This window comes from Falco punctatus, assembly GCF_963210335.1.
Source record: "Falco punctatus genome assembly, chromosome: 7".
In the NCBI taxonomy this organism is placed as follows: domain Eukaryota; kingdom Metazoa; phylum Chordata; class Aves; order Falconiformes; family Falconidae; genus Falco; species Falco punctatus.
Window position 1 is genome coordinate 27590429 of NC_137587.1, and position 12483 is coordinate 27602911.

The window sequence follows — 12483 nt, forward strand, 5'->3', positions numbered from 1 at the left end:
GAAATCACACAGCAGAATGTGTCTTCAATGGGACCTGCAGTTTATTCTGATATCACTTCATGTGTAAATCATCCTATCCTCTGCAGCAAGAGGAGCATCTGGTGGGGTGAGTAAAAGCTTGAACTTGAAAGCAATTCTTTCATTGTCTTCCTGGTTTTGTCCAGTCCCCTTCGAGATCGTCGGCATTTTTCCCCTTTGCACGTGTTGAAATGCTGCATTAGTTTAAAGCTACTCATGCTGGTATGGTGGGTCTGTACCTCTACTTCTTCTGTTGTTGGCCTGACAAGCGTAGAAGGTATCTGTATGGTGCAGTATCATCACTCTCCTAGCATCAGGGGGAAAAAAAAAATCGTCTCTGTGCATCTTATGGACAAGCTTTTTCAGCTTTTTCTCCAAAACATCTTAGTTAAATTCAACTTAGTAATTCCTGGGGGGTTTCTGGTTGCAATTTAGTGTCTACCTCAAGGGACTGAGCACAGTCTCCTCTCCTTCTGCTGTTGGATGACCTCTCTCATCTCTGAGTTTCCAGTGACCCACCAGGGATTCTTCAGAGTGTAGCTGTTATCAGGAACAAATGGGAGAAGGTGCTTTTGATTTCTGCAGGTTTCTGTGCTGGGATCTCGAGAACGTGTTTGCTTTAGGAGCTGGTTTATGACGACATGTCTCCTGACCCTTACCAGTGCTGTGGGTCTGATTCTGCAAGAGCGTGACGGACAGACTGCGGGACACTGCCCTGGGTAAGGAACACCACACGACCGCTGTTATCTAACCTCCAGAGTAACAGCAGAACCTTGGGACAAACCACAAAACCTATTTAATTGTTATGCTGACCCTGAATAAATTGCTGCGTAACAGAGGCCGATAGGCGAGCTCTATCAAATCTGGTTGCTGTGGTTTTTCAAACGTTAACGTTAGCCATGCCAGCGGTTTGCTGGCTGCCCTCTGCGGGGTTGTAGCTCCCTGGCAGCATGTGTGGCCCTCAGCCTTTGTGGCCCCTGGCCTTAGGTGTGGGCTTTTGAAGCCACCACCAGAAATTAGCATGGATCTCCAGGCTGCATTTAGCCATTTTTGAACCTCAGCTCCTGTCGCATGGCTCAGCCTGAGCAGTCTTTTGTACATGGGGCCTGCATTTCTGTGGGGAAAAAAAACTTTGGGGAGGTGCAGATAGCCTGAAGTCCCTGAGCAGAGCTCAGGCTGTCTGTGCAGTGATGCACCAGCGCCCTAGATTTGCAGTTTAGCTTCTCACAGCCATCTTAAACAGAGCGTGCAAGCTGTGCACAGTGCTTCAGCAAGCCTGGCTTCTAACTTTAGGGCTATTTCTTAAGCTGTCAAGGTGCAAGATTACATCCTGAGCAGAAAATAATCAGGTGTCCAGTAATAACACAAGTAAGAGGAACTCATCTTCTCCTCAAGTAGGAGGCCATTTCACAGTATGGAGAGGTTGCCAGGTCAACCCTGCAGTCTTTATCAAGAAGTAGTACATGGTCTTCCACTTGAGTAGCCACCTGAAGTCAGGTGGCTGAACTTGAGGGAATTAATTAACTGTGGGAACAAATTAATTCCCAAACAGCATCTCATCACACGTACATGCATGTGTCTCCCTGTGGCTGGTCTATCTACTCTAGAGTGAGTGCTGCTAACAGAGCAGCCCAGCTCTTGACTGTAGAGCAAAGCACCTCCAGATATTTATTGACAGTGCAATTAGTTTAACTGGTACCAGGGGAGAAGGAAATACTTCCTGCATAACCAATAACTGCGGTGTCAGAGTCGTGTAACCGTTATTTGTGCCAGAACATCAGCTTTAAGACGATTAAATATGTCAGCTTGGTAATTATGCACTTATGACTACAGTGTTAGCAAATGCCATGGCATGTTACAAATACCATGGGGTCAGATCCCGATTTTGGCTGCACTGGTGTCAAACTGGCTTTGGTCCAGCTGTGCTCTGGAATTTATCTGGATTTGCCCCTTGAGTATTCATGCTATTTGCTGATGTTGCTGAGCATGTTTCTGGACTGGCTTGAAATGTCCAAGCCATTGCTCCCCTGCTCTGTGACACCCAGGATACTCTGAGGCTCCATGCAACATTGCACAAGTTTAAGCATCCTTGTGCTTTAGAAGCAGTGTGGATGATGTGCCCTTGCCTGGTTGGGTCATCTCTTCCCTGCTCCTAGATAGAGTGGGAGCTGGTGGCAGTGATGGGCAGAGGCTGGGGGAGCTGGAGCAAGAGGGGAGGAGGCTTTTCTTTTGGCTCCTCTGTGAGTCCATACCAATATGAAACTGCAGAAGACTTTCTTTGAAACCAAACTGAGGTTTGCCTGGGTCTGATTTCAAATGAAATAAGATCTACCATGATAATTTATGACTCTGTCCAGAACAGAGATTCTTTGTTTGGAAATATTTGCATTGAAAAAGTTGAAGTTTTTTATTAGGATCTGGTGAAAGGGAAGTTTTCTTCCTTGGCTTGATTTAAAACTCTGTTGTGGAAGATTTTTTTATTTTTTTTCTTCGCTGTGAAGAAAATGACCTTTCTTGGGCAGGAGGGAAGAAGACTGGCAAGAAGGGAGAGAGGGAGGGAGAGAACACAGCTTGCTTGTGAAATGGCTCTTGGCTAATACAAAACCATGTGAAGGATGTTTATATGCTTGTTACTTTTAATCTTGGGTTCTGGCAAGTCAGTGTTTTCCCTTTGAGAAGTATTTGGAGGTCCTGACTGTAATCATTAAAGATCCATTTCAGTCTCTTTTCACAACAACCTCTGATGTCTGAGGGAGCCTGCACTCTGCTGACTTGAATATTTCAGGGGAAATTCAGGGAGGTAATGTGGTTTTTCCACTGTTCCTTATGTAAAAGCAAACAGAAGGAAAGCAGCATCGGAAGCATAGGTTATTGCTCGTGCTTACTGTTAAACATTTGCTGTTACGCTGTGTTGGATGCATTTCAACTGCGTGTGGTTGGCATTTATCACCTGGGAATGCATGCAGAGGGCTTTCATCAGATGTGGTACCATGGTGACCCGCACAGCTCCAGGGTACTCTGTGCTTTGAAGGCAGGCTGGATGGTCAGGTTTTGAAGGAGTGAAAAAGATGCAGAAGCATCAAAACCTGGAAGGACACAGCTCTGTCACTTCCTAGAGAGGCAGCTGCATTAGGATTGCTTGGGAATGGAGCTGCTGGAGCAGAACCAAATGGTGCAGGGAGAAGGGAGAGGCAGGAAGGAAAGAAAGAAAAAGAAAGAAGACAAAACCACTCAGCCTTAGAGTGAATTTGGATGTGGCCTGCCTGCCTAAGAAGGCAAACAAGAGAGCCTGGTTTTAATCAACTTCCATTAGTAGCACCCTGAGTTTACACACCCTTGGGATCCAACAGAATGAGTTGAAGTTTTGCCTGCTTTTTCTAGTTCTGAAGCATATTGACATTTTTATGACATTTTTGTTTGTTTCCCAAAATAAAAATGAGAGTTATCGACCAACTCCTCCTTTTCCCAGAAAGTCAACCCAAAATGGCCAATCCACGAGCTTTAGGAGTTTAGTTATTCATTTTATGGTTGTGTCTATGTGTGTGTGTACTCCTGGATAAAATGTTCCTATGTATTTTTACCATACGGATGAAGCAAGGAAGCAGGCAAAGCAGGGGAAGTGGCAGGATCGCTGAAATTTCTACTTAGTTTTAGATGCGAAGGTGCTGTGGGGCTCAGAGCAGGGTGCTGGCAGCTGGCGCTCCTGCTTGTTAGGGGTCAGAAAACAGTCTTGTGCTCGCAGGGAGAGGTGGAGAGTTAGGGGAATGAGTGCTGTTCCTGATGCTCTTGGTGCACTGCATGGCCCTGCACAAGCTGCTTCTCTCTGGAGCTCAGTTTCCCTGCAGGAGAGCTGAGGGTTGATGAGGTTTGGTGTGTGATTCCCTGCAGGTGGAGGTCTGTCGCTTTGCAGCCACGGGAGATGCGTTTGGTTGATGAATGGAGAGGACTTGGATTTATTCAGGGGACAAATGCCCAGCAATGTAATGTCATGGTTTATAAAACTTACAGCTGTCTGGTGAGATCACCTGTGCCAAAGAAGGAGGCTCGGCTTTGCCAGAGAGCCCCACGCAGAGCCTGAGCCCCACCGGTCCAGACTGCCTGTGTCACCCATCAGAGGCTGCGTGCAGCCCCTGGCTGACCAAAGGCACCTGTGCTTCAGGGACATGGACACACACAGACTTTCTGCTGCTCAGAAGATACTTCTGGGAACTGGGGAGGAAAAAGTGTCCTGCCACTTGCTGGTGATCTGTGCTAGGGTTTCAGGGCAAGAAAGCTGATGAATGGTATTTACACATTACTGGGCTTCTCTGGTGTCCCATCCTTTTGCTCAGGAACCGGAGCCTGGTGGCTCTCCTCCTCCTGCTGTGCAGGGATCCCATAGCATTTCCCCATTAGAAAAGGGCTTATTTTGTCAGCATGAATGTGAGTCTGGATCAGGGAAGAAAGAGGGCTTCACATGAGCATCTGAGAGAAGAGGGTGGGTGGCATTGTGTCTGAGCTGAAATGTGGTTGTTTCAGGAACTGAGTGGGAAGGAGCTGAGCAGTAGGACACCAAAGTACGTGATGGCTGAGTAGGTCAGCCAGAAGAGAAGCAACACTTTATCTGGAAGAAATACCTGAGCTAAACAACATAGCTAAGTAAATAGTGCCAGCAAGTACCACAGAGTCCTTACAGGCAGAGATGTCAAGCCTCCATAGGACCAGCATATGACTAGGGTGGCAAAAGTGAGCACCCAGAGGGGATACTGAAATGGACAAGCTGTTCTGATGGAGAGAGTGTACAAAGGTAACCAACAAAGCAATAACAAGAAATTTCACCTAACCTCATACAGAACCAGTAAATATTACAAAAGGGCATGATGGTGATGCTATGTGTTTGTTGTTGGTACTATAAACAGTGCTTTCCTGGAGCAACAAGTCTGAGCACCTACAAGCCTCAGGGAGCTCTTGATTTAGCTCAAGGAGTATACAGATGCAACGAGAAGGCACTTTGTAATAGAGATAATCAAGCCTTCAAATATCATGGCTCTGTAGGGTGAAACTCTTCCTCCCCCCCTCCTCTACTACAAAGCCTTAGCTTCAAGGATGAAAATTAAAAGAAGTCAAAAGAGTAAAAAAGGCTTGCAGATATCTAGGCCCTGGATATTAGGAGTCCGTGATAAATTTAACTACCAGAAAGACTTTTCAAAAAGAATAAAAATAGCTAGCATAGTTAAATACTAGATTAAAGAATATTATTAGAAGTAAAAAGATATCCTGCAAAAAGCATAAGTCATGTCCAAAGGGGGAAAACAGAAAGGATCATAAATACTGGGATGTTAAATGTGAAATCATAATAAGACATGCTTAAAAAAAGATTTTGAAGAATGGCTTGTAAAAGGCTAGAAGCTTCTGCTATAAGCTTTTGCAAACACATTGAAAAAAAGAAGCTCTCTAGAAAGTCTTTGGCCCTCTGGCTGAACAGAGACTAAAGTGAATACTCAAGGAGGATAAGGCAATGTCAGAAAAGCTAAGTCCACTCTGCAACACTGTAAATGATGTATACTTGACTATATATTCAATATGAAGTGTTTGAAAGCAGCAATTATTGGTGGTGAAAGGTGCTGGAGTCACTGGGGATAGTCTCCAGTCAACTTGCTACTCAGGAACGATTAAGTGATGAGAATGTTGACAATTACCAGGAAAGAAATCGAGAGCAAACCAAAAATCTGACAGCTGTCTAAAATGACAGTGCTCTGGTATCTTGAATATTCTGTTTAGGTCTAGTTCATTTATTTTTTTTTAAAGGTATCTATATTTACTGCTGTTTAACAGAAATGTAAGAGAGTTGTTTGTCTGGGAAGAAAAATCAGAAGATAGGAGGGAGATGCAGGAATTAATGAAGAATTTGTGAAGATCAGTGAGAAGCTTCTTAATTGTTTCTGACAATACAAGAGCCGAAGCAGCATACAAGTTATTGGAAAGTAGTTTTAAGACAAACAAAAGGAAATACTTTTCTTGTGCAATGAATAACAGAATCACACAATTCACTGTCAGAGGATGTTGTGGATGCCAAAAGGACTAGCCCACTCAAAATGGAATTAGGCAAATTCCTAGGAGACATGTTTATGCAGAGCTAGTAATGATCGCATGGGGGACAGTGGCTCCCCAAACCACAGGTGTCCAAAGCCAGGCAGGCACTCCCAGGTGATGCACTGGTGCTTCCCTGCAGCCTGTGCACACGGCCGTGGTTGCAACCAGGATGAGGGACCTTTATCTGACCAGTAACAGCCTCTGGACATCCCTGGGCTGCTGCCCAGCTGTGCTGGCTGCCTGAGCTGCTCTGGGGCAAAGTCCAGCTCCAGTCCTGTCCCGAGTGCGACCCCACAGCTGCCTGTCTGGGCAGAGCAAGAGCAGGACAGGGGTGCTGATCCCCTGCCAATGCTTCCGAGGCAGGTCTGGGCTGGGGCAGTCCTCATGGCTGCCATTGAGCAACAGGCCCTTCCCCATGCAGCCCCAGGTCTCCAGCAGCAAGCAAGCACTGGTGTGGTCCCTCCAAGAGCATTATGGATACCTGCCACGGATAGAGGAGTTCGGGGTTGTAGTGTTTGCTGCATAGATGCTGTGTTATGCCCGAGGTTGGGGGAAGGTTTTGTTAGGAGCCAGGCAGGCCCCTCCAAGGCTTGCTGCACTGACCAGCCAGCTGGCAGGGCATCAGCGCAGGTGGGCTGAGGCGAGAGGCTTCGTGTCCCTGTGCAGTCCCTCTCTGCCCTACAGCGATACCGTGCCCAGTGCATACATTTGTGTGTGTGGTGTGTGTGCTGACTGCTTTGGTTGGTTTCAAGTGGTTGGAAATTCAGCTTTATAAGCAGAAAACAAAGATCTCTGTCCTTGTCCGCCCATGTCTGTGTCCATATGGACGTGAGCTTTATCTCCTACCCTGTGCTCAATTTCTGCGTAGGCACTTGGAGACTTATCTTAAAGTGAGCATCAGCACCACCTCCAGAACATATCTAAATAAAGCAGAAGTTGAGTGCCAACATATGGTTCCTTTCCAAATGCCGTGTTGGTCCCACTAGAGAAAATGGTTATTTTCACAGGCTGTAGGGTTAACATTTCAGGGGGCATGATTAGAAAATTGGGCCAAATTTTGCAATGACTAAGTAACTCCACTCAATAAATGGAATTATACTGAGTGAGGAATAAATCACCCCAGAAATTTGGCTTAGGGTTTGTTGCTGGAGCCCAGACAACAATAACAGGTAGACTGGGACTGTATGTGAAAAGCTGGGATTGTGCTTTTCCCCTGCTGTTACCAAATGTGCAGTGTCTATTTTTATAATCGAGTATGTTCCTAGCTCACGTACAATGGGCTGAAAGCTCTTGTCACGGTGTGATGCCCCCACTTCCTACACAAACAAACTCATACACATGTGCAAGGTCTTGGCTGATCCTCACGGCCTGGTTTGACGTGCTTCCTGCTTGCTGCTTATCTGCTGGGCTTGACCAGGCCAGTGAAACTCTGGAGAGGGTTCCAGTGTTGCTGTGCCTAATGGACTCTCCTGCCCAGAGCTTTCCAAGTCCTCTCCTTGCTTGGCTCCCCCAGGAGACCTGTGCCTGCTGTTCCTCAGGCTTTAGCAGAGACTTGTGGTCTCAGAGGACCGGGACCATCTGAGCAGGAGGCAGGCTGAAGAGGAAGGCTGCCACTGTTGCAGTGGTCCCTGGCACACCAGGGGCAGGATTCTCTACAGAAACCACTGGGGCCAGGAGGTCTTGCTGACTTTCTTGCAAGAACTGTTTGCTCTCCTCTGACAGGTCCTTCAGGCTTTTTTTTTTTTTTTTTTAATACTGTTCAGATAAAAAAAAACCCAAACACTGTTAAAGCAAGGAAGTGTCAGGGCTCCCTTGCCCATCCACTGGCTCTTGGGAGCCATCTGGATCTTGCCCATTCTTAAGGCTTCTGTGGCCTGAGGCCTGCTGCCATGTCCTCTGTGAACATCTTGAGACCATGATGGACCTGAGGGGCATAAGGAAAACTGGCCAGGCCAGACTGCAGTGAGCTTGTTCCTCTGGACTTTGCTGGGCTCACTGCAGGCCAGGAGCTATGTGCCAAGCTCCTCCCAAGCTGCTCCAGTTCAGTCCCTGCACATCAGCAGGGCTGTGTGAAGAGAAGGGCACAGGACTCAGGACTTTTGGAGACTATTTTCTCACACCTCCTGCCGTTGTGTCCTTGTGAAACACCAGTTTTGGGTCATTAAAGGAGTATACGCTGTCCAGCCCACAGAAAGTGGCCTCTTTCAGCTGTGATCCTCGAAATATAAATACGGTTGACATAATGTTTAGCTCAGCCTTCCCCAAGTACATTTTGTTTTGTGCAGCTCTGGTTTGTTAGTGTTCTCAGCTGAACAAAACCTGCCCCAAGGAAGCAGTGCCGAGCCTTCCGAGCAGAGCACCTCTTCCCACCGCATCCATCACACAATGTTCTGCTCTTTCTCGCCATCATCCCAAAGTGAACAAACTTCACAGAAAGGTGTAACTCTACTCAGTGTTTGCACTGCCTGCCTGCTTCTCCCCAATCTTCCCTGAGCTTGCAATGCTGATTTACAGCCCAGTGACTGCCTGTCTCCGCAGCCCCAGCGGATCCACATTTTCCGTTTGCTATCTCTCTTGGCCTGATGCACGCTCAAGTGGGACAGCTGTCAGACTTGGCCTCCTTCTTAGCAGCTTGTAAGGACACCACAGTTCTCAAAGCAAGTGCTTTTTTTACCATCTCTCTCTGCTTGTTGGTGGCACTGACCTGAAAGCAGCTCTCATTGATGTGTCCTGGCTACCTCACACTTTGGCCAACACCTTCCATCATACCTAACGCGGTGAGAGCATCACATAGGCAGCTTGGGTGAGGGATGCCTGTGCTCTGGAGAGGGGCAAGGCTTCTCTCCCCATCTCCAGCCTCATTTCACGATTCCCCTGATGCAGCCTCAGTCAGAATCAAGCCTGCCACGTACTTAACCTTGTGCGTGCCTGTGAAAGCCTCTACATCATGCTTGATGTATTATGGAGATCTCTCCTTCTGTCTCTGACTGCCACACCTCATAGATGAATTAATTAAAAATATGAATAAGTAAGTATTTCCTGACAAAATGCTGGGGTTTTTTTTTTTTTGGTCAGGAAATTACTTGTTTATTTTTTCTGCTGTCTTGATTCTTCTTTGCCCAGCTTAAATACTTGCTTTTGATTAAAACTGGAAAAATCTGATTTTGCCTGTTCTGTGTAGCTTGGGGGCCTGACACTGCCCTTCTCTCTGCTGAGTTGGGTGAGGGCATCTCCCCCTGGCCCTGGGGATCCATGGGGATGCACAGGGCTGGTGAGGCAGTGCTCCCAGGAAGGGTGCTGGTGAGGTAGGGGGGTGGCAGAACATTTTGGGGGGGCCAGGGCAGAAAGGCAGCAGGAGATGCGCAAGTGACAGCTAAAGCCAAATTTTCAAAATGTTCTGCTTTTGTTTCTTTCACCAGAGAAAGTGACATTTTCAGGAGGGGACTGCTTTTGCCACTTTTTCTGTCTAATTGCTGCTGTTGATTTCAGGCCTGGTGAACAGAGCTGGGTGTGATGGCAGAGGGCTGGGAGGAAATGCGTGCAGCCACACCGTACAGCCACACATCAGCAGAGGCCGCGGGCTGAGGTAACTTTTTCAGTCGCTCCTGAAAGAACTGTTCAAGCACTTCTGTCAGGGTCTTCAGACTTGAAAAAACACTGTTAAGGCTTTTTATTTCATGCTGCTATAACAGAAAATATTAGGGCTCCCTTATTGGCAAAAGGCAGGGGGGCTGATGCCTTATGGGAGGCTGTGTGAGCGCAGGAGCAGCCCGTGGCACAAGCACTTGTCTGTCCTGAGGGTGCACGTTGCTTGCTCATGAGCTGCTGGGCCACAGTTCCCGTTAGTGTCTTCCAGTGCAGACATCTAAGCCCAGTGTGCCTCAGCCCTACCTGCCTTTGGGGATGCTTTAACCTGATTAAAACTCAGGAAAAACTCTGACCTTTCTGTGTTGCTCATCTAGCATGGTTAATACAGTCCCAGCCCCAGCTGCTCTCAAGCGTTACAACCCTTGGAGACTGTCCAGCCACCCGCAAACACACCCGAACACCCACCTGGACACAGACCTTGTAAAACACGGGATACAACCTACCACAAAGCGCTCTCAGTTAGTTTATCCATGATTTACAGATGCGTGTGCTAAACACAAACCCAGCACATCACATGCACCTCCTGCTCAAGCACACCAAACACAAACCCACAGCTTTGTTTACCCTGGCACTGCAGGTGTATACTGAATGCAAAATGTGTCCTCGTGGCACAGGGTTTGTCTTTCAAAGAATACAACTGTCTAAAGTGGCCAGTAAAAGATGAGCTGGACAAGCAGCTCCATGAGAGAAGTTGCAGAGGCCGAGGCTGCCTCCAGCCCAGCTTTGCTGCTGGGTGGCTGTCCTGCTGGAGCTGCTTCAGCTGGCCCCTGCTGCAGTGAGAGCTGCCAGCTGAACACAAAGACTCCTTGTAGTCTGGGGCTGCTGTGGCCAGACCGAACCGCTGAGAAAACTGTTGCGTCAATATTTACCCGAACCACACGCACAGCTCCACACGCTGTCCAGAAGTGTGTGCGCTTAGCTTATGCCCTGCACGCGGAATTGCATGTGTTTCTGTGTGTAAATCCAGAAAAGCATGTGTGCCCTATGCAGCACACATAAAGCTACATGCAAGCTGCAACCTCGCACTGCACATCTCACTGAAAACCTCTCTGTGTGGAGGAAACCACAGTCTCTGGCACTGGCTGAAAGACAGGAGTGGCAAGGCTCTTGGGGATGGCCAGTGTGTAGAAGGCAGACCTCAAACTGAAATGCCGCCAGTATTTTAGAGATGGGACTCTATGACACTTTGGTGGCTAACAGGTGTGTGGAAAATAGCCTCTGGTTTCTCAGTCTCTGAACACCGCATATGCCTCCACTAGTAAGTGACAATTAGCGTAGGATTAGCTGGCCAGCCATGGTGAAGTGACAACCAGAGGGCAAAGGTGGTTGCCATTAATGGCAGGAGCCCTGAGAGGCTCTTCTGACAAGTCAAAACCAGCCCTTGGCTTGCTGAGAAGGGGCCTGTGAATAACACACAGTGCAAGCGCTTGTTGTCCTTAAAACGGGAAGCTGTAAAAAGAGCACAAATAGCCCTCAAATCATGACTGCTTGTTCTTGGCTTGTGCTCACTGTGTTTCAGCTGCAGTCTCACAAGGACTTACCCTAAGGCTCTGGTTTAATGTCTCTCCAGGCTGGCTGGGAGAGAAGGGAGTTTCTAGGGGTCTTCTTTTGTGCTGGGAGTTTGCAGTGACCATGTAATAAACTGAGGGATTCAAGTGGGTTTTGCTGAGACACAGCATCCCGAGTGGGCTGGGCTCCTGCTCGCTCAGCTGCTTATTACTGTTGCGTCTGACAAGGCTGAGGCAGGAGGTCAGGGCTTTTCACATCACGCTTGTGAGCCAAGGTTTCACCCCAGGCTCCTCATACTTCAGCTACATGCTGCAGCAGGGGAAGGACAAGCAAGTCAAGGACAAGGCTGAGTGTGCAGGGGGCTCTTAGTAGCCTTCTCAGCCCTGGAGGAAAACTGGAGGTGTGAGTGAATGCATTTAAGGCTCTTGAGCTGGAAAATAAAGAACATGAACCTCAAATGTATTGTTTTTAGCACAATCACCTGTGTACTGCTCTGCTTCTCTCCCATGAAACAAAGTCAGAGCAGCTTTATCTTATGGTATTTTGGGGTACTGATGGTTGGTGCTCAAATATTTGAGGTTGGAAGGGCCAGGTGAGGGAAGTGGTATTTGTTCCCCCCAAAACTGACCATTTTGAGAAGGTTTCTCGCTGGAGGCAACTTGAAGGTATCAGAGCTGTCTTTTCCTTTCTGTCTCCCATCAGGAAGGCTGAGGCAGAAAAAAAAAGTATAAGATTAAAGGAAGATAGGGGTGAATGTTACAAAGACTGGGATTGTGGGAATCTTTGTTGACAATTGGTACCCAGCAATGCTGAGCCTGTGACAAGCTGTGGAAGCTGGTACTGCTCTAGATCCTAGGGAAGCCACAAGTGACACTGTGAAAAAAGGTGATGCCTGATAACATCAGGCCATGGAAGAACTAGGAAGGGCAGGCTGGGCCCTGGAAGTCTTGCTGTACAGATGGACAGCATGGTAATAGACGTGCAAGTGTCCTCTGTTACCTGCTTCACCCTTGGTCACAATGCTGAGCCTGCTTCAAGACCCACTTTGTGCTCCCCACGCTTTCTGAGGTGTATGTATCTGAGCTGAGGTCAGGCTTCCTTTGCAGTAAGCTCTCCTGGGACAAGGAATGGCAAATGAAATCCAAAAGATAAATGGTGCTTGTTAATCCTTTCTGTGTGTCCCAGCGACCTGGCTTTGTTGTTTAATGGCTGGCAGCTCTCCCTCTGTGCAATGTT

At 47.7% G+C, this 12483-nt stretch overlaps 1 protein-coding gene across 1 annotated transcript in view; it reads left to right on the forward strand.

The window, feature by feature from the left end:
- The window catches only part of ALKBH3 (alkB homolog 3, alpha-ketoglutarate dependent dioxygenase), an 81510-nt gene that overhangs the window by 38619 nt on the left and 30408 nt on the right, over window positions 1-12483 (forward strand). The window contains exon 11 of the transcript XR_013929252.1: window positions 1-12483. This exon is cut by the window's right edge and continues 30408 nt beyond it. The gene's annotated coding sequence lies outside the window, so the exon portion shown is untranslated.